We start from the raw sequence: 13,650 nt of genomic DNA on the forward strand, positions 1-13,650 counted from the left end.
AAACTTTTCTAAGGTTTTAAAATTCCTCTCAATATGGTTTGAAACACTTCATTGTTTTGGTTTCAAAGTAGTTATTTCATCCCTTGATCAAAAGTAGTTATCTCATTTCTTGATCCATTTTCATATATGTATAATTGGTTATTTTGAGGCAGGGAGGGATGAAAAATAACTAGGGCCAAAGGTAGGCCCAGCTATCCAAACCACCTTGCAAGAGTTAACATAGTGGAAACACAATACAAAGAACAACAATGAAAGGAGGAAGAAGAGAAAACACTTATTGATTCATCAAGTAATCAACATACATGCCCATCTATAAGGCCTTCTAGGTTATGGCCAAATATAAATACATTCAAATCCATGATCCAACTTCAAATTTGGATTTCTAGGCACATATGCTTCCAAAATTTTCTACATCCTCTCTGTTCTACCTCTAAAACTCAATTCTAGATCTCATTAAATACTTGTGCGGCCATAGGTCAGCCTATCACAAAATTAAACCTTACATTAAATGCATGCACAACCACTAGTTGGCTCACATTAACTACCTATATCAAAATTAAATGTGTGCAAGGTCAGCCCAAACTAGAACTAGACATAGAAAACTCGACAAATTAAGGCTCCATGAAATATTGGCACACGACATTCAAACAAACACTTGGAATCCACATGAACTTGACAACCAAAGGATGACTCAACAACCAAATATCACTCTACAACCACACAAACTCAGCAACCAAAGACTTTGCAACTCGAAAAAATTAAAAACATGTAGGATATTAGGGAAACCCAAGTTGCTCCTACATTAGACAATTGGGGTAGAAAAGAATGATTCTCCTTAATCATGCAAGTGTTACAACCTGAGGTTAATTCAACTCAGACTTAGAAATTCATGTAGCATCTTCACTAGGTCTATTGTTCCATTTCACCAAATATTCATAGTAGTCCTTTCCTCTCGTGCTCTTACCAACTCTCTGCTCTACTATTTGTTCAATTTCTCCAACCTTCTTCTTGGGATAATCATTTGAAACCTCCACTTCATCTTTTGACTCATGAAATTTTTATAAATCAGCACCATTGAATATAGAATATATATCCATGTCATTAGGTAACTCAACTTCATATGCATTACCACTACCAAACTTCTTCAAGATCTCACAAGTTCCAAACTTCTTCATCTTCATCTTAGTGCATGTTCCAATAGGAAATCTTCTTTTCTTCAAATGAACCATTACCTCATCACCAACTTCAAAATCATGATGTTTCTCAACTTATCAACATTCCCCTTATACTTCTAATTACTTTGTTCCATCCTCAACTTCACTTCCTTATGCAAAGATTCCATAAAATCAGCAAATTGTTCCCCTACAATACTTCTCTTTTCTTCACTAGCAATATCTCTCAAATTTGATATACCCCTAGGCTGCATTCCAATAACAATCTCAAAAGGTGTTTTCCCTATACTCCTATTTAGAGAATTATTATATGCAAACTTGGCTTGTACCAACACTATTTCCCAATTACTTGGCTTGTCTCCCACTAAACATCTCAGCAAATTACCCAACCTTCTATTCACAACCTATGTTTGTCCATTTTTCTATAGATGAAATGTGGAACTAAAATCCAACTCATTATCCATCTTCTTCCACAAAGTCTTCCAAAAATAACCAACAGACTTACTATCTCTGTTAGAAATAATGCTTCTTAGTAATCCATGCAATCTCACAATCTCTTTAAAATAAAGTTCAGCAACATGCTCAGCATCTAATGTCTTCTTGCATGGTATGAAATGAACCATCTTAGAAAATCTATGCATCATAACAAATATAGAGTCATACCCCTTCACTGTTTGAGGCAATCCAAGAAAAAAATCCATGCTAATGTCATTCCAAGGTTTCTTAGGAATAGTAATAGGTGTATACAAACCAATTTTTTGACTTAATCCTTTTGTAATTTGACAAAATCCATAGCTCTTTACAAATTTTTGAACAACCTTATACATTTGTGGCCAATAATAATTATCCTTATAAAAATTCAGTGTCTTATCAATTCCAAAATGTCCAGCCAATCCACCACTATACTTTTCCTTAATCAAATTACACAACTAAATTCCTTTGAATAACATACCTTCTTGAATAAAATACTTAGCATACTTATGTGATCTATTAGATTTGGTACTTTGCAATCTCTCCACACCTCCAAAGAATCAAGGTCAATATCATACAACTCTTTTATGTCACCAAAACCAAGAACTTCAACCTTCATCTCAATTAATAAAGAACATCTTCTGATCAATGCATCAACAACTATATTAGTAACTCAACTCTTATGCTTCATAACAAAGGTGAAACTATGAAACTACTCAACCAACTTGATATGTCTTTGATTCAATTAATGTTGACTTCCCAAGTACTATAAAGCTTTATGATTAGTATACAACTCAGACTCCTTAGGAATCAAATAAAGTCTCCACTTCTTCAAGGCTTGAACATTAGCATAAAAATCTTGATCATGCACAAAATATTATCTTTTAGCATCATTAAATTTTTCACTAAACAAAGCAATAGGTTTACCTTCTTGACTTAATGCAACTCCTATTGCACTACCACTTGCATCACATTCAACTTGAAATACCTTATTAAAATTAGGCAAAGCCAAGACAGGTAACTCAACAACCTTTTGTTTCAAAGTCTCAAAACTCTTATCAAATCCATGTGTCCACTTAAATTCCTTTTTATCTCCTCTCATTGTCTCAATCATAGCATTACAAACAAAACTGAAATTTCTTATGAACTTTATGTAGAAACTAGCCAAACCATGAAATGATCTTACCTCACCCACATTCTCAAGTGTAGGCTACTCCAAAATTACTTTTACCTTCTCAAGATCCATCTTTAAACCATCATTTAAAATCACAAATCCCAAATATATAATCTCTTCTTGCACAAAGGAACAATTTTTTTTATTAATCATCAACTTTTCCTCTTTCAATGTCTGCAATACTCGTCTAACATGCTCAAGATGTTCTTCCTTAGTCTTACTAAATACCAGAATCTCATCTAAATGAACAATCACAATCTTACCCAATAATATTTTCATAACTTCATTCATCAACCTCATGAAAGTACTAGATGGATTAGTCGAACCAAAAGGCCTAACCAACCATTCATACAAACCATCTTTTGTCTTAAAAGAAGTCTTCCCTTCTTGCATAAAAGAACATTTTTTTATATTAATCATCAACTTTTCCTCTTTCAATGTCTGCAATACTTGTTTAAAATGCTCAAGATGTTCTTCCTTAGTCTTACTGAATACTAGAATGTCATCCAAATAAACAATCACAAACTTACCAAAAAACATTTTCATAACTTCATTCATCAACTTCATGAAAGCACTAGATGCATTAGTCAAACCAAAAGGCATAACCAACCATTCATACAAACCATCTTTTGTCTTAAAAGAAGTCTTCCATTAATCACCTTCTCTAATTTTGATATGATGATAACCACTCTTCAAATCAATCTTTGTAAAATACTTTTCTCCACTCAAACAATCCATTATGTCATCCATCCTTGACATAGGAAACCTATATTTCATTGTAATTTTATTAATAGCTCTAGAATCAGTACACATTCTCCATTTCCCATTCTTCTTAGGTGCTAACACAGTAGGTATAGCACATGGACTCAAACTTTCTCTGATCAAATCTTTATGCAACAATTCATGCACTTGTTTGTTAAGTTTTTCATTCTCTATAGGTGTCAATATATATGGTTCTTTGTTCACCAAACTAGCTCCAAGAATTAGATCTATACAATGATTTATACTTTTCATTGGAGGTAAACCATCAGGTATATCCTCTACAACAATCTCTTTATACTCATTCAACAATTTTGCAATTTCTTCTAGTACTTGGTCAATACTAATTGGCACTTGAGTTAACACTATTTTTTGGCACTTAGTTACTATTGACATGATTTAGTCTCCTTGGAGTTATAGGAAAAAAAACTTGATTCTTTTTCATTTCCTTTTTAAATTTTTTCCCATTAAACATGCAAATTTTTTTAGCAGTACAAATAACCTCATCTGGACTTTCAATTAAAGGTAGCAATATTTTTTTCTTCCCATTCACCCAAAGAGTATATTTGATTCAATCTTCCATCATGTATAGAATAGCTATTATATTGCCAAGGTCTACCCAATAAAATATGACAACAATCCATAGGCATAATATCACACAAAACTTCATCAAAGTAATGTCCAATCTTGAACTTCATATGGCATTGCTCACTTACCAATATCTTATGCTCATCTTTGATCCATAAAACATGATAGGGTTTAGGATGTTTCAGCCTCTATAATTACAATTTTGTAACCAACTCTTATGATGCCAAATTTGTAAAATTTCCACTATCAATGATCACTTTGCAACATTTTCCAGCCATCTTACATCTTGTCTTGAAAAGACTTCTCCTTAAAATAGGTTCCTCATCACTTCCCTTATTACATAGGGTTCTTCTCACCAAATTTTTTTTTCTAGTCTTAGGTTCACATGGTGAACCCTTGTGATCTCCTTGAATCACAACATTTATGTTACCTTTCATACTTTTACAAGATCCACATTCAAAGGATCTATGCCCTTCTTTACCATATCTAAAAAAATTACCATGAAAACCACTTCTAGAATAATAATTACCTCTTCCTCAATAAGAATTAGTACCCCCTCAGTAAGGATTACCACCTTTCCATTTAGTCTCACCTTTGTCATCATTCTTCCATTTAGATTTTCCCTTATCTTGTATAGAATTATTAGATCTTCCACCTTCACCATAAGATCTACCTCTACCTCTCTGGAATCTACCATCTCTACCTCTTTGTCTTTGTTCATGCTTCTTTATCAAGATCCCCTCAACCTTCAAGGAATATTGGTATGCTTCTTACACACTTTCCAACTTCACAAAACTTATTTCATCTTGAATTTTGGATCTCAATCCATTTATGTATCTTGCAATTTTCTCAACATCATCATTCAAATGTCCAAATCTGATGTCCAACCTATAGAATTCCTTACTATACTCCTTCACACTCATGTCTCTTTGGCTCAAATTTTGCATCTTTCAAAATAAGCTAACTTGGTAATCAATAGGAAGGAATTTGTTCTTTACCCTGTTCACCATTTTCACTAAGTTCTAATCTTTTCCTCTCCTCTTCTTTGTCTATCAGTTTGTGAATTCTCCCACCATAGTAAGGTATATCCTTTCAACCTAATAACTATAATCTTCACCTTCCTATTATTAGGAGTGTTTTCATACTCAAAGAACTTTTCCATTTTAGAGATCCAATCTAACACAATATTGGTATCCAATTTTCCATCATAAGGAACAACTTTGACAACAGGATTTGAATTTTCCTGAGACAACACTCTCAACAACCTTGCTTCATCTTGATCTATTTTAGGTTCAAGATTAGGTTTTGGTGCTAGCACTTCATAATCACTCACATCATTAAGATGTGCTCCTCTCCTTTGGGCTATCTCCCTAGCATCTAATTTGGCTATAATTTTTCTTAATTTATCTAATATTGCATTATCAACATTTCCTCTACCTTAAACCATCTTTACAAATTAGGTTCTTATAAGATCATAACCCTTTGCAAGCTATAGGTCAAATCCGTAGATCTACAATCCTATAACCCAATTTACTCAGGGTTCTACATGATCTAATCACCACAAGGATGAACCTCTACTCTAATACCACCTGATGTAGGGAGGGATGAAAATAACTAGGGCCAAATGCATGCCCAACCATCCAAACCATCTTGCAAGAGTTAACACAGCAAAAACACAATACAAAAAACAACAACCAAAAGAGGAAGAAGAGAAAAAACTTATTGAGTCATCAAAGAGTCATCACATGTGCCCAATTGTAGGCCTTTTAGGTTACGGTCAGATAAAAATGCATTCAAATATATGATCTAGCTTCAAATGCTTCCAACATTTTTTACATCCTCTCCATTCCACCTCTAAAACTCAATCCTAGACTTCATTAAATAATTGTGCATCCACAAGTCAAACTATTATGAAATTAAACCTTAAATTAAGTGCATGCATGGCCATGAATCAACTCACATTAACTACCTATATTGAATTTAAATGCATGCAAGGTTGGCCCAAACTAGAACCAGACATAGAAAACTCAACAAATGAAGGCTCCACAAAATTTTGGTATACAACATCTAAATGAACACTTAGAAACCACACAAACTTAGCAACCAAAGGATGACTTAGCAACCAAAGATTACTCAGCAACCACACAAACTCAACAACCAAAGATCACTTGGCAACCACACAAACTTGGCAACCAAAGACTTTGCAACTTGACAAAACTAAAAACATGCAAGATAGTATGCTTCTACATCATATTTTGAAATAAATGAGATATGTGTGTGAAATCCATGTATTTTAAAATTATTCTAATCTATACATGTGAAATGCATGTCTTTCTTGTTTTCTAGCTTTTATAATTTTCCTAGATATCAATTGGTGGGGACTCAAGTTGCTCCCAACTCTTATTTCTATTTATTTGAATGAGCATTGACATGGTTGTAAGATTAATTTTTAATTAATCTTAATGGACCACATGAAGAGGCACATGTGATAGAAAGTTACAACTTTTTCAAAGGTATCTCATAGCTTTCATATAACTTATTGATCAATTGAAAGAGTAGTTTCCAAAACTTCCACTTTGATGGGCAAGTGGAATATAAATATTTTGGGAAAATTGGTCTTCTCTCCACCTATAAAATGACCTTTTAGAATACCATCCTATTAAGTCTAAAAATAATTTATCCATAAAGGGGTAAGAGAGAGAAACTATTTTTCATCTGATTCAAGCATCTAGAAATAGTTAAAGTTTACTACACTAATCACTCCCAAATTTTTGCACTAATGGATCCAGGTAATAATGTTTTCATGATTATTTAATTTCCACATTATGATATAGATGTGAATATCATGATAGTTCTAGGTCTTGAGATTATAGCAGATGTAAATTATAGAACATTAATTTAATATTTTATTTACATGTGGTATCAAAGCATGGTTAAGTACTTTCATGTTTTTCTAATATGTTTAATAATGTTTTATCTATTTTATCAGATCTAATTTCTTTAGTGTATTTATAAATACAAAACCATGATTTGATATAATGCATGGTTGTCACATAATAAATTTGTTGTGTTGATTAATTTTATTTGTTAATTTAATGTATATGTTGGGTCATTATATTTATTTGAGGTCTATATTATGATACGGCTTGTAGCCACCAAAGTGGTCTAGCCAAAATGATATGTAGATATCAAGTCAAATTATTCAAGTTTAAAACATGTTTCCTACTACTTAAAAATAAATAATGACTTTGCAAATCGTAATTATTTAATCACTACAATACTAGGTTGGCCCAAAGGTACATGATTTTGTTTAGAGATTAATTAATTGGAATAGGGTGGTTGGTGGGTATTCATGATTAAAAGTTAGTATTGATACCCAAAAGTAATGGACTTACTTAAATGTGAATATTTTATCAATTAGTCCTTTTGGGTGAAAGAGAATCACCCTATTTTTAATAGTTTACCATAAGATTAGCCCAAAGCTAGGTCACAATAATACTATTTATTATTGAGCCATGTGTTTTTGTGTTGGTTATAACTATTAATATTAATGTTCAAAGCTCTTTTGTTCTGGTCTTGAATGGAATGAATTTCTCATATTGGAAAGAAAGTGTAATGCCCCACCAAAGGATCCAAAGAATTAACCTAAAGTTTTACTAAGTTTTCCAAACAATTTTCTTTTTAAACATGAAAGATAAAGTATTCATATTAGACACATAGTAGCGGAAACAATAACATACAATCAACTGTAAGCATACATAACAGGTTACATTCCTTAAGGATCCCTTAATGTTGAATTACATCTAAATCAACTAATACTAATGATTCCATCTAACACTACATCCACATGAAATAATAATGAAAAGTCCAATGTTCATATGTTACATTTTTTATTGCTCAATCATCCACTGTACATGCCACAGGGTATGAAAGGCTTACAAGAATATACATCTGTGTAAATAAACTAGGCTCGTCATACTAACTCTAATCTATGATGCAATAACATAAATGAAACCACAAACCATACATGATACATCATCATAACCATAAATCATCAAACATAATTAACTAAGTGCATGGTTCCTCCCAACCATAAATAGCATCATTAGACCATCATGAATCCTAGCCATCCCTCTGTGGGTAACATCCCCAATCATCGAAGAGATCATCAGAATTAACATAGTAGGAATGTCACTCCTAAAACATCCTACATCATATGTAGAAAGAAATCTAACATGAAAAGTAAAGCATAAGATAACATCAACTAACATATGCAAATCATCAATGTAAGGATACATGTCCACTACCATAAAGAATGCATCAGCCACAGTCTCTCAGGCATATCTCAAATGATAAGAGTGATAAGCACTACCGCCCAATCGTGTAGAACCTAAATAGTCCACTCCCATCATGCTAAGGAGATAGTCTCAAGTCCCAAATAGGTTATCAAAATCACATGGCATAAATACTCTCTAAGTCCAGGAATCCTAAAAGTATACTAACTCAAAGGTTCCAATCACAAAACTAATATCTAATCCTAGAGGCACACAAAGACATGTAGGAAACCTACTATGCAAGCGGGAAAGTGTCATCACACGGATCATGCTAGAGTTACCTTGGGAGTCTCTCAATAGACCTTGGTCTCCTGGTGATCCCTGTGTAGCCACTAGTATCCTCTCATACAGACAAGGCATACTACAAAATGCAAGGTCATAACCAAGCATTCTCTCTACTCCCATCCTAGTCTATACTAGCACTTGAGGCATGGGTGAGAACATAGAATTATCTTATTAGGTTCATTTAATTCTCATTTAGTGTAAATGTTATCACTTATTAAAAAAACTTACAATGAGTTACCCTAGTAGTCACTTAGGGCCTCGGCCCCCATTGCAAGCCACTTCCTGACACTACAAGTAGATAACCTACCCTAAGCTCATAGAATCATATATAAAAAATCCATAATCACATAAAATCACCCCAGTCCTGAACAAACAACTGAAGAAATACCAAAAGATAATCCATAAAAAGAGCATCAAATCTCCATGAGAAAATGAAAAGCATCCATAGATAATCATGACCACAATAGTTCTCTATTGGAAACTGAAGGTATTACTGATAATTACAATAATCATTGGTTCTTAACAAGCAACCATAAAGTATCTCAAAGTAATATTGATCGAAGACTCCAAAATGGTTGAGTCAAAACATGTCACAACATGACTCCAAAATGGTTGAGTCAAAACATGTCACAACATGACACCATCAAGAAATAAATCAACATTTCAGTCCCATCATGGCGACTAGAAAGTAATCCAAGGAAAACTGATCAATGACTCAAAAATGGTTAAGTCAAGTGTCTTAGATACATATAACTCAGCTTCACTCAAGAAGACTGATGAGCAATAACAATCAGTAAATACAAACATCTCATAGAACATACCATCACATAACTATGGTTGGGTTTATAAAGAATCAAGATCAAAACATCATCATGACATCACAATCATAACCCCTAAGCCTCTGGTAGACGTCCTATAACTAGTCAACACTAGTCAACCCAAAAACCCAAAATAAGAAGCATAGAGAAAATACAATGTAAACACATGTTTTGATTTGTTAAAATTACATAGTTGAATTGAGTGTGGAGGTTTCAGTTTCTGTTTGCAAGTATACTTCAATTGTATAAGATTCTACGTTTAATTTTCAAGTCAACATAGAATTATCCCTCCATTGTTTTAAAATAATTTTCTAAAATAGTCAAAAGATAATTATTTACTTATTTAAATCATTGAACTAGTTCCCATTGACTTTTAGATAAAATCATTCACATTATTCAAAACATTAGAATAATATTTATCAACTTTCTAATAATTAGTTTACAATTTCCTTTAAACACCTCAAGGACAATCATTTATTTAAAATAATCCTCACTGATTTTAAGTCAAATCAATCTCATTAATAATTCAATTATTGAATTCCACTTATTAATATCTCTTTTCTTTTAATTTTCCCTCATTTAAAAATCCATTGACTAATAATTAATTAGACTTCTTCTACTATTAACTAATCTTAATTAAATTTGATTTAATTAGATTAGATAATAAATCATATAAAACTAATGCATATTAATAAGATTCTACTTTTATTCAGACTCAAACTTGAATCAATTTCCAAATCTTGATTATAAATATCTTAGATCTATGTTGGTTTAGTTTTTAATTCATTGCATGCTTTGATAGATTATTTTTGTGAAGTTTAAGCACAAAGAACTCCTGGTTATGGAAAGTAGATGAATAGTTGTCATTCAATAAAATAGTCCCAGTACAAGGGCCATGTCTCCCTAATGAACCATTGGATCAAGCCAAATTTGAAATATGTTGGAGAGGGCCAAGTTGCGTCAAATATGACTTGAGCAATCGAATAAATTTGGTCTAGATAAAAAGTTATGAATGTCTGAGTTCAGGTCTATGTAAGGGGCAGCAATAGGGCAGTTTGTGATGAATTCCCTTCATAAATAAAACAAGTGTTTCCTAATGTTTCTTTGCAAACAAATAAAAATTAACTTACATATCTAGATTCCAATTTCAAGATTGAAAATTCATTCATGGAGTATATTTAGACACATATAACATACACAATGAAGATAGGAAGAGAAAGAGTGCAAATGAAATATGTGAAAATCACGAGTGCACCTGGATACTGATGCTAATTTGCTATGCCTCAGAAGTCCATAAAAAAATCTCTTCCTTCTCCAAAATTTGCCATTCCTCCAAGAATCAAACCAACCGAAACCCCCAAGTGACTAGAAGTTCTTGTAAAAGCATATGAGCATGTAGAAGCATATGAGCTTCTCGAATGCATGTAAGCTTGTCCAAACACACTAGGAGAGCCTCTATATAAAGGCCTCTAAGATGCATCTAGAATGTGTCTAGAAGGAACTAGGAGATGAGCATGACAACTAAGCACATAACTTCCATGATAAGAAGATAAACATGATGAGGTGTCTAAAATGTCGTAGACACCATGTGCTCAAATAATGTGCTAACTCCTAAGTATAGACAACATGTGCATAATTAGAGTGCAAACTCTTGTGTTGTCAACATGAAAACTCCCAAGAGCTCGCATACTCCTATGTGAATAAATATTAAAATAATGCACATTAATTTATTTAATATTCACTTTATTTATTTTTATTAATTTTTATATCTCATGCACTCACTTTAATATATCCACTTGTTTTATCTTAATATATTTATATTTTAATCACATGCACACATCATGCAATCTAGAATCTTTTAATAATTTTAATATCTTTTCCACTTTTAAATTCATTTTTGAAACTTAATTGATAAAATATTTATTAACTTAAATAATAATAGTATTATTTAACATTTATTCAAAAATGAACTCTAAATATATTGTTATTAAATTAAATAAATATTATCACGTTCCAAATTTAAACTTATAACTTTCATCTCCAAAGTTAATTATTTTATTTAATTAATTTCTCAATTAATTAAATAAAATAAATATTAAAATATCATATTAATTTTTCCATTAAATTAAACCATTAATTAAATATTTTAATTAGGCTTAATTAATAGAAAATACACCAAAGACTCAAAAAATAAAATATGAAAAGCCCATTATAGCAAAACATATACAAAATCAAACAAAAAGGGTTAATATCATGAATTACATCATTCGACATATTCGAGGGTACTCAAATCAGATACTTGTCCTAATTTCCAATTAGGACAAATGGCTTAAAGGGTTGGGACTTGGACTTGAGAATTTATCTCCCCTCTCTTACCATTGAGATAATGTGATAGGGTACGCTCATCCTGGTAATTCAAGGAAGTCGATACCCAGTACCTACAACCTGCATAAAAACTATGCATGTACATACTATATGTATGTATGTATGTATGTATGTATGTATGTATGCTAAGCTAAACAGGCAATGGTAGGAAATGGTGCATTGTGTAGATCTCGACTAGCAGGTGACTATGACTCCCTTCCTTAACCACATCAGAAATGCAATCCAAAAACAAACACACACATCATACACATGCAAGTATGGGGTAAGTATCCATAAGAAAACACATGTGATAATAAACCATCTAACTAATCAATAACTAAAAATAATGTAATAATCATCATGCATACATGAAATGTAGAGTCTAAGTAATCTCATCACATATCAATTGAATCCATAGCACAATATCTAATAGTCTCAAAACAATTTTGCTAACCATCAACATAAAACTAGCCCTAAAAGAGTTCGACAATGATAACAAAATTGTAACCTAGGGCAGGCACTATAGAAAGGGTGTAGTTTCACCTTGGTGCTCTAGATCTTGATACAACTCTTGAAATTGAGAAACTAACTGCTATTACTAATAAAAGCAATACAGAGGAAAAGACTATATTCTAAGCATGGGAAAGATCAAACAAATTGAGCCTTAAGTTTATGTGGATGACTACAAGAAACAACATCAAGTCAACTCTTCCTAAAACTGACAATGCTAAAGAACTTCTAAAATTTTTGGGAGAGTGTTTCTAAACTGTTGATGAGTCCCTTGCTGGAATGCTGATGGCTACACTTACCACCATGAGTTTTGATGGTACACATGGAATGCATGAGCATGTTCGTGAAATGACAAATTTGGCTACTCAATTAAAGACTCTTAAGATGAAAGTGGATGAGTTCTTTCTTGTATAGTTTATTTTGAACTCCTTTCCTCCTTAGTATGGGTCATTTCAGATTAACTATAACACCGTTAATGATAAATGGAATTTGTATGAGTTGGCTAGTATGCTCAGTCAAGAAGAGGCAAGACTTAAGCAACATGGACAATATTGAGTTCATCTCACAACTCAAGGAGCTGAAAGAAAGGTGAAAAAGCCTAGAAAAGGCATGAAGAAAGTACCACCTATGACATATGAGCCTAATTGTGGTTCTACGAATTATAAGAAGGAAAAGAATAGCAATAATTGTCACTTCTATAAAATATCAAGACACTATCAAAAAGACTTTAAAAAATGTAAGGAATGGATCAAAAAGAAAGGTATGAATTTCATTTCTATTTGTTTCGAATCAAACTTAATTGAAGTTCCTTCCAAAACTTGGTGAATTGAATTTAGGGCTACTAATCATGTTTCAACTATGATGCAAGGATTCCTTACAACCCATACCATAAATCCAAATTTAAAAAAATTGTTCATGGGAAATTGGGTTAAATCTTCAGTTGAAGCAATTGGGACTTATCATTTATTTATAGATTGTGGTTATCATTTGGATATGTTTCAGACTCTTTATGTTCCTTCTATTTCTAGGAATTTAATTTCCTTGTCTAAACTTGATATTGATGGTTGCTCTTTTCAATTTGGGAATGCAAATTTCAGTTTGTTTACGAGTGCCTCTTTTGTTGGTTTGGGTATTCTTTGTGATGGCTTATACAAATTAAAACTTGATAATCAATT

This window comes from Cupressus sempervirens, chromosome 5, assembly GCF_028749045.1.
Source record: "Cupressus sempervirens isolate cs-2001-9-10 chromosome 5, ASM2874904v1, whole genome shotgun sequence".
Lineage (NCBI taxonomy): Eukaryota > Viridiplantae > Streptophyta > Pinopsida > Cupressales > Cupressaceae > Cupressus > Cupressus sempervirens.